The 11,289-nt window shown below is 43.8% G+C and overlaps 4 non-coding genes across 4 annotated transcripts; all 4 read left to right on the top strand.

The window, feature by feature from the left end:
* The first annotated feature begins 746 nt into the window (after positions 1-746).
* LOC147672525 (U6 spliceosomal RNA) lies at positions 747-853 on the top strand. The gene has a single exon (XR_015303507.1). It is a non-coding gene; the product is annotated as a U6 spliceosomal RNA (small nuclear RNA).
* Positions 854-2,660: 1,807 nt separating this feature from the next.
* Positions 2,661-2,767, top strand: LOC147672524 (U6 spliceosomal RNA). The gene has a single exon (XR_015303494.1). It is a non-coding gene; the product is annotated as a U6 spliceosomal RNA (small nuclear RNA).
* A 1,807-nt stretch (positions 2,768-4,574) lies between these two features.
* On the top strand, positions 4,575-4,681 carry LOC147672523 (U6 spliceosomal RNA). Its single transcript, XR_015303498.1, has one exon. It is a non-coding gene; the product is annotated as a U6 spliceosomal RNA (small nuclear RNA).
* A 1,807-nt stretch (positions 4,682-6,488) lies between these two features.
* LOC147672522 (U6 spliceosomal RNA) lies at positions 6,489-6,595 on the top strand. The gene has a single exon (XR_015303483.1). It is a non-coding gene; the product is annotated as a U6 spliceosomal RNA (small nuclear RNA).
* The last annotated feature ends 4,694 nt before the right edge of the window (positions 6,596-11,289 follow it).

Here is an 11,289-nt window from a genome sequence, read left to right as displayed (position 1 = left end):
CGTTATCCATTGCGCCACTGGCCCTATGTAGACTTATGCATCCTTTTGTACTTAAGTGGTCTAGAAAGTGTGTGTGTGTGTGTGTGTGTGTGTGAAGGCACAAGGAAACCCATCTGACCTCCTGGAAGTCTGTTCTGTGAGGTTTTCCCAAGTTTTACAAAGGACTTTAGGAGAAGGAAGCACCTAAAAGCTAGGCGAAATGGTCCTAGATCCAAGGAAATCTTTTAGATCAGGCTCAGTTTCTTAAATAGTTTGCATTAACATAATCAGTTCCAGGTCTGTGTGGGGCTGAGCTTGAGAACTCCTTAGTAAGTAGGCGTTTACAACAATAAGGGGTTTAATATTACAACACAGGCGAACATTCAGACACATTATCATAAGCTCACCTTGTCCAGGGACCCAAGCATGCTGCCTTTCCACTCTCAGAGCCCTTCACCTAACCTACTGTGCAGCTGTTTCACCTTTAATATCACTGTTCCACAGGCAGCGTGACGTCACAATGCTCCTTGTCTGTAGCCCGAACCAGGAGCCTTTGCAAACCTGGTATAATCTACATACTTACGGTGTGTTTAGTCTTGGACCACAAATGCAGTGAAGAATAATGGATTGCTACTCTTCATACATTTTTGACCATTGGCTCAGATTTGAATGCGTACTGGCCATCTGAGCATCTCTGCCAGGCCACCCTATGTCTAGAGACTGTAGATTTAGAGAGTTTATAAACATTGTCAGTTCATCAATAAAGTGTGCTCGCTTCAGCAGCACATATACTAAAATTGGAACGATACAGAGAAGATTAGCATGGCCCTGGCGCAAGGATGACACGCAAATTCGTGAAGCGTTCCATATTTTTAACAGCTTTTAGGAGAGAAATCTTTTTTGTTTTCAAGACTAATTGAAAAAATAAAGCAGGTCCCAGTGCTGTCCCCGTGATATGTATTTTTCAATTAGTCTCTCCTCAACATTTTTAATGTATTTGCTTTGCAGTAAAGAAGGTGCGCTCTATGTTCAGCTGCATTTAGCAAGGAAGCCTGCAGGACTTCTGGGACTTTTCTTTCTCTTTTTTAGCCTCACTGTCATTATTCTTCACCACCCCCAAATCTATACTGCTGCAGTGTTGTGTTGCTTCGTGGGAAGCAGGACAAAGAGAAGGGCAGGGCCTATGCAAATGAAGGCCTCAGGGATGTCTGGGAGTGCCTTTTTAGCAGTATTGTTAAAGTCCACCTTGCAACCGGATTGGTCGGGTAGGCTGAAAAACACCATGCCAGATTGGGCACCAGGTCTCTAGGCGCTTCGAGGACATATTGGGTCTACATCCCTCAGTTTCTGAGGTCCAAGAAATGTTCACCCTCTACCCTAATAAAGAGGTCTTCGCCGATCGTGGCTGAGAGGGGAAGAAGGTAGCAGTGCAAGATGCTTATGGGCCTTCTCTAATAATGGACCAACTTTCTCTCTCTCTCCTTACCTGTGGTTCTGCCTGGCTACTGGGGCTACCAGTTGTAAGCCTGCAGCCCACAGGGAGTTGGTTTGTTCCTCTCACACATGTAAATGGGTAAGCATTCAAGTGCACACACCTGCCTACGTCCACAGACCCTCGCGCACACACACTTTTGTCAACAAGCTTTTTCGCAATTAAGAGTATCAGGGACCAATGTTGAAATACAAAAGCAGCACACCACGTGACGGCCATCACATAGAGTCCAGCAGCAAATGGGAAACGTTTAACTAGCTGTGGTCCTATTACTTGCGCTCTACCGTGGAACAACTGCTGGATGAGTCCTGCTGGAGAATATTGAACCTACAACAAGTCTGAGGTAAATAAGAATTCCACAGGAATATAATCAAACAGGGACCTACAACCCTTCCGAGCCAGATAGGAGTCGAACCTACAATCTTCTGATCCGTAGTCAGACGCGTTATCCATTGCGCCACTGGCCCTATGTAGACTTATGCATCCTTTTGTCCTTAAGTGGGCTAGACAGTGTGTGTGTGTGTGTGTGTGTGTGTGAAGGCACAAGGAAACCCATCTGACCTCCTGGAAGTCTGTTCTGTGAGGTTTTCCCAAGTTTTACAAAGGACTTTAGGAGAAGGAAGCACCTAAAAGCTAGGCGAAATGGTCCTAGATCCAAGGAAATCTTTTAGATCAGGCTCAGTTTCTTAAATAGTTTGCATTAACATAATCAGTTCCAGGTCTGTGTGGGGCTGAGCTTGAGAACTCCTTAGTAAGTAGGCGTTTACAACAATAAGGGGTTTAATATTACAACACAGGCGAACATTCAGACACATTATCATAAGCTCACCTTGTCCAGGGACCCAAGCATGCTGCCTTTCCACTCTCAGAGCCCTTCACCTAACCTACTGTGCAGCTGTTTCACCTTTAATATCACTGTTCCACAGGCAGCGTGACGTCACAATGCTCCTTGTCTGTAGCCCGAACCAGGAGCCTTTGCAAACCTGGTATAATCTACATACTTATGGTGTGTTTAGTCTTGGACCACAAATGCAGTGAAGAATAATGGATTGCTACTCTTCATACATTTTTGACCATTGGCTCAGATTTGAATGCGTACTGGCCATCTGAGCATCTCTGCCAGGCCACCCTATGTCTAGAGACTGTAGATTTAGAGAGTTTATAAACATTGTCAGTTCATCAATAAAGTGTGCTCGCTTCGGCAGCACATATACTAAAATTGGAACGATACAGAGAAGATTAGCATGGCCCCTGCGCAAGGATGACACGCAAATTCGTGAAGCGTTCCATATTTTTAACAGCTTTTAGGAGAGAAATCTTTTTTGTTTTCAAGACTAATTGAAAAAATAAAGCAGGTCCCAGTGCTGTCCCCGTGATATGTATTTTTCAATTAGTCTCTCCTCAACATTTTTAATGTCTTTGCTTTGCAGTAAAGAAGGTGCGCTCTATGTTCAGCTGCATTTAGCAAGGAAGCCTGCAGGACTTCTGGGACTTTTCTTTCTCTTTTTTAGCCTCACTGTCATTATTCTTCACCACCCCCAAATCTATACTGCTGCAGTGTTGTGTTGCTTCGTGGGAAGCAGGACAAAGAGAAGGGCAGGGCCTATGCAAATGAAGGCCTCAGGGATGTCTGGGAGTGCCTTTTTAGCAGTATTGTTAAAGTCCACCTTGCAACCGGATTGGTCGGGTAAGCTGAAAAACACCATGCCAGATTGGGCACCAGGTCTCTAGGCGCTTGGAGGACATATTGGGTCTACATCCCTCAGTTTCTGAGGTCCAAGAAATGTTCACCCTCTACCCTAATAGAGAGGTCTTGGCCGATCGTGGCTGAGAGGGGAAGAAGGTAGCAGTGCAAGATGCTTATGGGCCTTCTCTAATAATGGACCAACTTTCTCTCTCTCTCCTTACCTGTGGTTCTGCCTGGCTACTGGGGCTACCAGTTGTAAGCCTGCAGCCCACAGGGAGTTGGTTTGTTCCTCTCACACATGTAAATGGGTAAGCATTCAAGTGCACACACCTGCCTACGTCCACAGACCCTCGCGCACACACACTTTTGTCAACAAGCTTTTTCGCAATTAAGAGTATCAGGGACCCATGTTGAAATACAAAAGCAGCACACCACGTGACGGCCATCACATAGAGTCCAGCAGCAAATGGGAAACGTTTAACTAGCTGTGGTCCTATTACTTGCGCTCTACCGTGGAACAACTGCTGGATGAGTCCTGCTGGAGAATATTGAACCTACAACAAGTCTGAGGTAAATAAGAATTCCACAGAAATATAATCAAACAGGGACCTACAACCCTTCCGAGCCAGATAGGAGTCGAACCTACAATCTTCTGATCCGTAGTCAGACGCGTTATCCATTGCGCCACTGGCCCTATGTAGACTTATGCATCCTTTTGTCCTTAAGTGGGCTAGAAAGTGTGTGTGTGTGTGTGTGTGTGTGTGAAGGCACAAGGAAACCCATCTGACCTCCTGGAAGTCTGTTCTGTGAGGTTTTCCCAAGTTTTACAAAGGACTTTAGGAGAAGGAAGCACCTAAAAGCTAGGCGAAATGGTCCTAGATCCAAGGAAATCTTTTAGATCAGGCTCAGTTTCTTAAATAGTTTGCATTAACATAATCAGTTCCAGGTCTGTGTGGGGCTGAGCTTGAGAACTCCTTAGTAAGTAGGCGTTTACAACAATAAGGGGTTTAATATTACAACACAGGCGAACATTCAGACACATTATCATAAGCTCACCTTGTCCAGGGACCCAAGCATGCTGCCTTTCCACTCTCAGAGCCCTTCACCTAACCTACTGTGCAGCTGTTTCACCTTTAATATCACTGTTCCACAGGCAGCGTGACGTCACAATGCTCCTTGTCTGTAGCCCGAACCAGGAGCCTTTGCAAACCTGGCATAATCTACATACTTACGGTGTGTTTAGTCTTGGACCACAAATGCAGTGAAGAATAATGGATTGCTACTCTTCATACATTTTTGACCATTGGCTCAGATTTGAATGCGTACTGGCCATCTGAGCATCTCTGCCAGGCCACCCTATGTCTAGAGACTGTAGATTTAGAGAGTTTATAAACATTGTCAGTTCATCAATAAAGTGTGCTCGCTTCGGCAGCACATATACTAAAATTGGAACGATACAGAGAAGATTAGCATGGCCCTGGCGCAAGGATGACACGCAAATTCGTGAAGCGTTCCATATTTTTAACAGCTTTTAGGAGAGAAATCTTTTTTGTTTTCAAGACTAATTGAAAAAATAAAGCAGGTCCCAGTGCTGTCCCCATGATATGTATTTTTCAATTAGTCTCTCCTCAACATTTTTTATGTATTTGCTTTGCAGTAAAGAAGGTGCGCTCTATGTTCAGCTGCATTTAGCAAGGAAGCCTGCAGGACTTCTGGGACTTTTCTTTCTCTTTTTTAGCCTCACTGTCATTATTCTTCACCACCCCCAAATCTATACTGCTGCAGTGTTGTGTTGCTTCGTGGGAAGCAGGACAAAGAGAAGGGCAGGGCCTATGCAAATGAAGGCCTCAGGGATGTCTGGGAGTGCCTTTTTAGCAGTATTGTTAAAGTCCACCTTGCAACCGGATTGGTCGGGTAGGCTGAAAAACACCATGCCAGATTGGGCACCAGGTCTCTAGGCGCTTGGAGGACATATTGGGTCTACATCCCTCAGTTTCTGAGGTCCAAGAAATGTTCACCCTCTACCCTAATAAAGAGGTCTTGGCCGATCGTGGCTGAGAGGGGAAGAAGGTAGCAGTGCAAGATGCTTATGGGCCTTCTCTAATAATGGACCAACTTTCTCTCTCTCTCCTTACCTGTGGTTCTGCCTGGCTACTGGGGCTACCAGTTGTAAGCCTGCAGCCCACAGGGAGTTGGTTTGTTCCTCTCACACATGTAAATGGGTAAGCATTCAAGTGCACACACCTGCCTACGTCCACAGACCCTCGCGCACACACACTTTTGTCAACAAGCTTTTTCGCAATTAAGAGTATCAGGGACCAATGTTGAAATACAAAAGCAGCACACCACGTGACGGCCATCACATAGAGTCCAGCAGCAAATGGGAAACGTTTAACTAGCTGTGGTCCTATTACTTGCGCTCTACCGTGGAACAACTGCTGGATGAGTCCTGCTGGAGAATATTGAACCTACAACAAGTCTGAGGTAAATAAGAATTCCACAGGAATATAATCAAACAGGGACCTACAACCCTTCCGAGCCAGATAGGAGTCGAACCTACAATCTTCTGATCCGTAGTCAGACGCGTTATCCATTGCGCCACTGGCCCTATGTAGACTTATGCATCCTTTTGTCCTTAAGTGGGCTAGAAAGTGTGTGTGTGTGTGTGTGTGTGTGTGAAGGCACAAGGAAACCCATCTGACCTCCTGGAAGTCTGTTCTGTGAGGTTTTCCCAAGTTTTACAAAGGACTTTAGGAGAAGGAAGCACCTAAAAGCTAGGCGAAATGGTCCTAGATCCAAGGAAATCTTTTAGATCAGGCTCAGTTTCTTAAATAGTTTGCATTAACATAATCAGTTCCAGGTCTGTGTGGGGCTGAGCTTGAGAACTCCTTAGTAAGTAGGCGTTTACAACAATAAGGGGTTTAATATTACAACACAGGCGAACATTCAGACACATTATCATAAGCTCACCTTGTCCAGGGACCCAAGCATGCTGCCTTTCCACTCTCAGAGCCCTTCACCTAACCTACTGTGCAGCTGTTTCACCTTTAATATCACTGTTCCACAGGCAGCGTGACGTCACAATGCTCCTTGTCTGTAGCCCGAACCAGGAGCCTTTGCAAACCTGGTATAATCTACATACTTACGGTGTGTTTAGTCTTGGACCACAAATGCAGTGAAGAATAATGGATTGCTACTCTTCATACATTTTTGACCATTGGCTCAGATTTGAATGCGTACTGGCCATCTGAGCATCTCTGCCAGGCCACCCTATGTCTAGAGACTGTAGATTTAGAGAGTTTATAAACATTGTCAGTTCATCAATAAAGTGTGCTCGCTTCGGCAGCACATATACTAAAATTGGAACGATACAGAGAAGATTAGCATGGCCCCTGCGCAAGGATGACACGCAAATTCGTGAAGCGTTCCATATTTTTAACAGCTTTTAGGAGAGAAATCTTTTTTGTTTTCAAGACTAATTGAAAAAATAAAGCAGGTCCCAGTGCTGTCCCCGTGATATGTATTTTTCAATTAGTCTCTCCTCAACATTTTTAATGTATTTGCTTTGCAGTAAAGAAGGTGCGCTCTATGTTCAGCTGCATTTAGCAAGGAAGCCTGCAGGACTTCTGGGACTTTTCTTTCTCTTTTTTAGCCTCACTGTCATTATTCTTCACCACCCCCAAATCTATACTGCTGCAGTGTTGTGTTGCTTCGTGGGAAGCAGGACAAAGAGAAGGGCAGGGCCTATGCAAATGAAGGCCTCAGGGATGTCTGGGAGTGCCTTTTTAGCAGTATTGTTAAAGTCCACCTTGCAACCGGATTGGTCGGGTAAGCTGAAAAACACCATGCCAGATTGGGCACCAGGTCTCTAGGCGCTTGGAGGACATATTGGGTCTACATCCCTCAGTTTCTGAGGTCCAAGAAATGTTCACCCTCTACCCTAATAGAGAGGTCTTGGCCGATCGTGGCTGAGAGGGGAAGAAGGTAGCAGTGCAAGATGCTTATGGGCCTTCTCTAATAATGGACCAACTTTCTCTCTCTCTCCTTACCTGTGGTTCTGCCTGGCTACTGGGGCTACCAGTTGTAAGCCTGCAGCCCACAGGGAGTTGGTTTGTTCCTCTCACACATGTAAATGGGTAAGCATTCAAGTGCACACACCTGCCTACGTCCACAGACCCTCGCGCACACACACTTTTGTCAACAAGCTTTTTCGCAATTAAGAGTATCAGGGACCCATGTTGAAATACAAAAGCAGCACACCACGTGACGGCCATCACATAGAGTCCAGCAGCAAATGGGAAACGTTTAACTAGCTGTGGTCCTATTACTTGCGCTCTACCGTGGAACAACTGCTGGATGAGTCCTGCTGGAGAATATTGAACCTACAACAAGTCTGAGGTAAATAAGAATTCCACAGGAATATAATCAAACAGGGACCTACAACCCTTCCGAGCCAGATAGGAGTCGAACCTACAATCTTCTGATCCGTAGTCAGACGCGTTATCCATTGCGCCACTGGCCCTATGTAGACTTATGCATCCTTTTGTCCTTAAGTGGGCTAGAAAGTGTGTGTGTGTGTGTGTGTGTGTGGGTTTGTGTTACTATCCTTGTGGAGACTTGGGCGTGATAACACACTCACGCTGTGGGGACTTGATTGCACTGTGGGGACCTGAACCCAGGTCCCCACAAGGTAATGTCTTCTAAATGATTAAAAATGACTTGAGGAACATCTGTGTCAATTTTTACAACTTTTGAAAAATTTGCCTTGTGGGGACCTGTGTTTCACCAAGTGTGTTTAATTTTTTGCTCGCTCTGTCCCCGTAGGCAGGAGGTGGTACTGCAGTCCTAAACACACTTTGCATTTAAACACACATTGCTCACCAGAAACACTTGCTAGCAGCAGAAACAACAGACATTTAGATGGGAAAGCAACCTAATCTTGAATTTATCTAAATATTTGTCATGCAAATAATGTTTTGTCTATTTATTCAAATAAAACTTTTTTACATGACGTTACCAAATTTAGACTCTGTGTCTGAAAATTATTAGTGGTTTTATTATAAACGTTGATAAAAACAATTTGGGTCAGCTTTGAATCCCAGAATACTTCACTATTGCCTTTTGATCATTATCTGCAATTAAAAAAAGATGGTGCACTGCACTACAATAAAATAAAAAATTATCTGATAATTTTTTGTAAATAACCTAAAGGCATCAGTACCTATTGTTATGTGTTAATGCTTGTACCAGTAGTTCTGAAGTCTTTATGCTGCTTTGGCTTTCTTCGCATATCAATATGCACTATTTAATAAATTCTTTTAGATGGTGGCTAGATGAGTGAGTGACTAGCTTTGCAATGTGCTAAGCGCTATGTTCTCACAGACAGTGAACTGAAGCAATGTTATTTGCACAGCATTAGGACATTTATTTTTACCAGGAAAGGCATGCTCTAATAAAATGTATGAACTTCTTAGAAGATATATTCATATATCTCCATAATATTTATTTTGAGGTATTTAAAGAGCAGAACAATATGCAGTTTGATATCAGTGCATGACAGATTAACTACTTACAGTTCAAAATCACTTCCCAATTGCCCATTGCTCTGCAGTAGTCAGTGCATCTAAACATCTTTCCTTTAAGTATGGGCGAATTTTGCGAATTTGCGGGAAAGTGTACTCGCGGTTCGCAAAATTCGCGAACTTTCGTGAGATTGAGGATTTTTTTATTTTTGTGAGTTCGCGAGATTTTTTTCACCGCGGCTTAGAATTTCCGCGACTTTGGGAAAGCGAGCTGTTCAAATCTCCCGCCGGATGTCAGCTGCGCGTCGCATCTACGTATTCGCTATTGTTTACTCTTGCGATACGTGATCGCGGGCCCGTATGACGTATTTGCGTTCTCAAAGTCTCGCAGTGCAAGATGGCGGGACTTCATGAAGTACTCGCGGTCGAAAAGTCTTGCGCGATCACGCCATGACGTACTCGCGGTCGAAAAGTCTTGCGCAATCGTGCAGCAAGATCGAAAATGGTGCAGCGCACGCAAACCGGGAGGAAAACAACTCGGCGAACTCAGAATCACAGTAAGTCAACGCCGCACGCGCAAGATTGTATTTTTGAAGTGCAACCAAGCAAAAAAATTCACCAACTAGCGAATTGCGTATTTTTTGGCAATTTCACGCGATTCGCTGACTGCGAAATTTCCAAAAATTCACAAATTCCGCAAGCGGAACGAATTTTCAGCCCATGTTTACTTTCCTTAAGACATTTGAGTTAAACAGAACAATTGAATTCATGCTTTTGCATGTAAATGTTAGCATTGTGAAATGTATGAGTTTCTATTGTGAGAACCAATTTGATTGCATGCACTCATACATTAGGTTAATGCATGTTGCTTGGTTAAGTGTGTCACGTTGTCATGGATATAGGTGCTTTGCCTTATTGACTTAACTTGGCTTAACACTGCTTGTAAATAAGGCACCTTATCACGCTATACTTCGCGTGAAAGGGGAGGGCAATTGGCATTGCTGTGGGCGTTCCACCACATCACCCATTGATTTTGACACTGACCCATATTAACAAGGGTTCCGTAAATTATGGGTTAGTGCCAAAATTGAGACCAGGGAAAACCTGGTCTTACCTTGGCGCAACGAGGAACATTTTTTAATTTCTCCAAATTTTTGCTGTTTTCATGTGTACTGCGTTTTACAGCACACATGGAAACAGCAACACACCAATGATTGTTTATGTGCAGGAAAGGGTCTTTTCCTCCACATAAATCTTTTTTTTTTTTTAAATGGCGTTTTGCAACTTCTATGTTCTCTGCATTAAGCAGCACACAAAGAAGTTTCAAAATGCCAGTTGAAGATTATTTATGTGCAGGAAGAGACACCTTCCTGCATATAAACAATGTTCCCCTACAATGCATACACCCTTGTACTATGGGCAAGGGTGCCTGAGTTGGTGATAGGCAGCTACATTTAGCGCCCGTGCAAGGGGAAACACAGGTCTGCACCATATTCTTGTAAATATGCTGCAGCCCTGTGTTTCTAAAGTGACGGAGCATGTTGTTAGCCTTCTTGGCATAACGATACGCTTCGCCACTTTTCTTGTAAATATGCCCTGAGTGCTTCATAACATCATATGTCTTTTAATTATTTCCCTCCCATTATGTTGCCACCTCATTTGATGTTATAGTTTCAGTAAAAACAGCTGGACGTTTGACAGCCCTGTGTAAGAAACACACACATGATAGGAATATTTAAATATCTCTGTAAAATAAGCCCATAATATATGAACCATAATACTGCCACTTCTATAGTTAATATTGCCTTTTCACATACCACCAGAGCATAAAGAACATAAAGAAGCACTCTTACAACTTACATATTGCTGTGGGTGTATCTCTTTCTACGTGACTTAGCAGTTAAGCTGTACATACCAGGGGTCTCACATTTGTCCTTGTCAGTGGATTGAACACACCATAGGGCCTGTTGCCTGTGATGATGGACTGCGCACATTGTGGGTCCCTGTTAGCTAGTAAGAAAAGTTCTAGGTAACCTGCTCTTTCTAAATGTATAGGGAATCTCACTAGACTGTTGGAAACACGTCTCAGTAAACTTTCCAGGATAAATATTTAGGACTCAGCATTATGTTATTTGCCTCAGTTACATGCCCCCTAGTAGGAGCAACTCAATATATTTTCCTTTAGAAAAGACGGCCATTTGCAATGCAAAGCCCCACACACATGCAAAATAAATTTGAGCCCAAGAGTCTACTTCACTCATATGGCTGAGATTTAGGTTGGAGTGGAGATTAATTTCAGCCAGTGGTTGCCGATGTGGGCCGCAGCACTTATTTTTGTGGACCGCCCCTTATTTTAACTCATTAGACATTTTGTGAGAGCAAAAGAAGGAAGAACACACAAATTGGAAAAAAGCAGCAAGTGAAAGATGGAAAAACCATCACAAAGGGAGAAACCAGAAATTGCAACAGTGAGCTAAAGGAGCAGGGAATGTGTGGCAGCGGATTAAAGAGGTCTGAATTGGATGATTCAAGACTATGCAGCTTTGAGCTTTGGCACCTGACATATACTAGAGCTGGTGGTGGGCTTCTGAGCAGAGCTTTGGGCACCA

The sequence above is a fragment of the Lissotriton vulgaris genome, unplaced genomic scaffold, assembly GCF_964263255.1.
Source record: "Lissotriton vulgaris unplaced genomic scaffold, aLisVul1.2 SCAFFOLD_7134, whole genome shotgun sequence".
In the NCBI taxonomy this organism is placed as follows: Eukaryota; Metazoa; Chordata; class Amphibia; order Caudata; family Salamandridae; genus Lissotriton; species Lissotriton vulgaris.
Note: the sequence above shows the minus strand (reverse complement) of the source record. Positions and strands in the feature narration are given on the sequence as shown.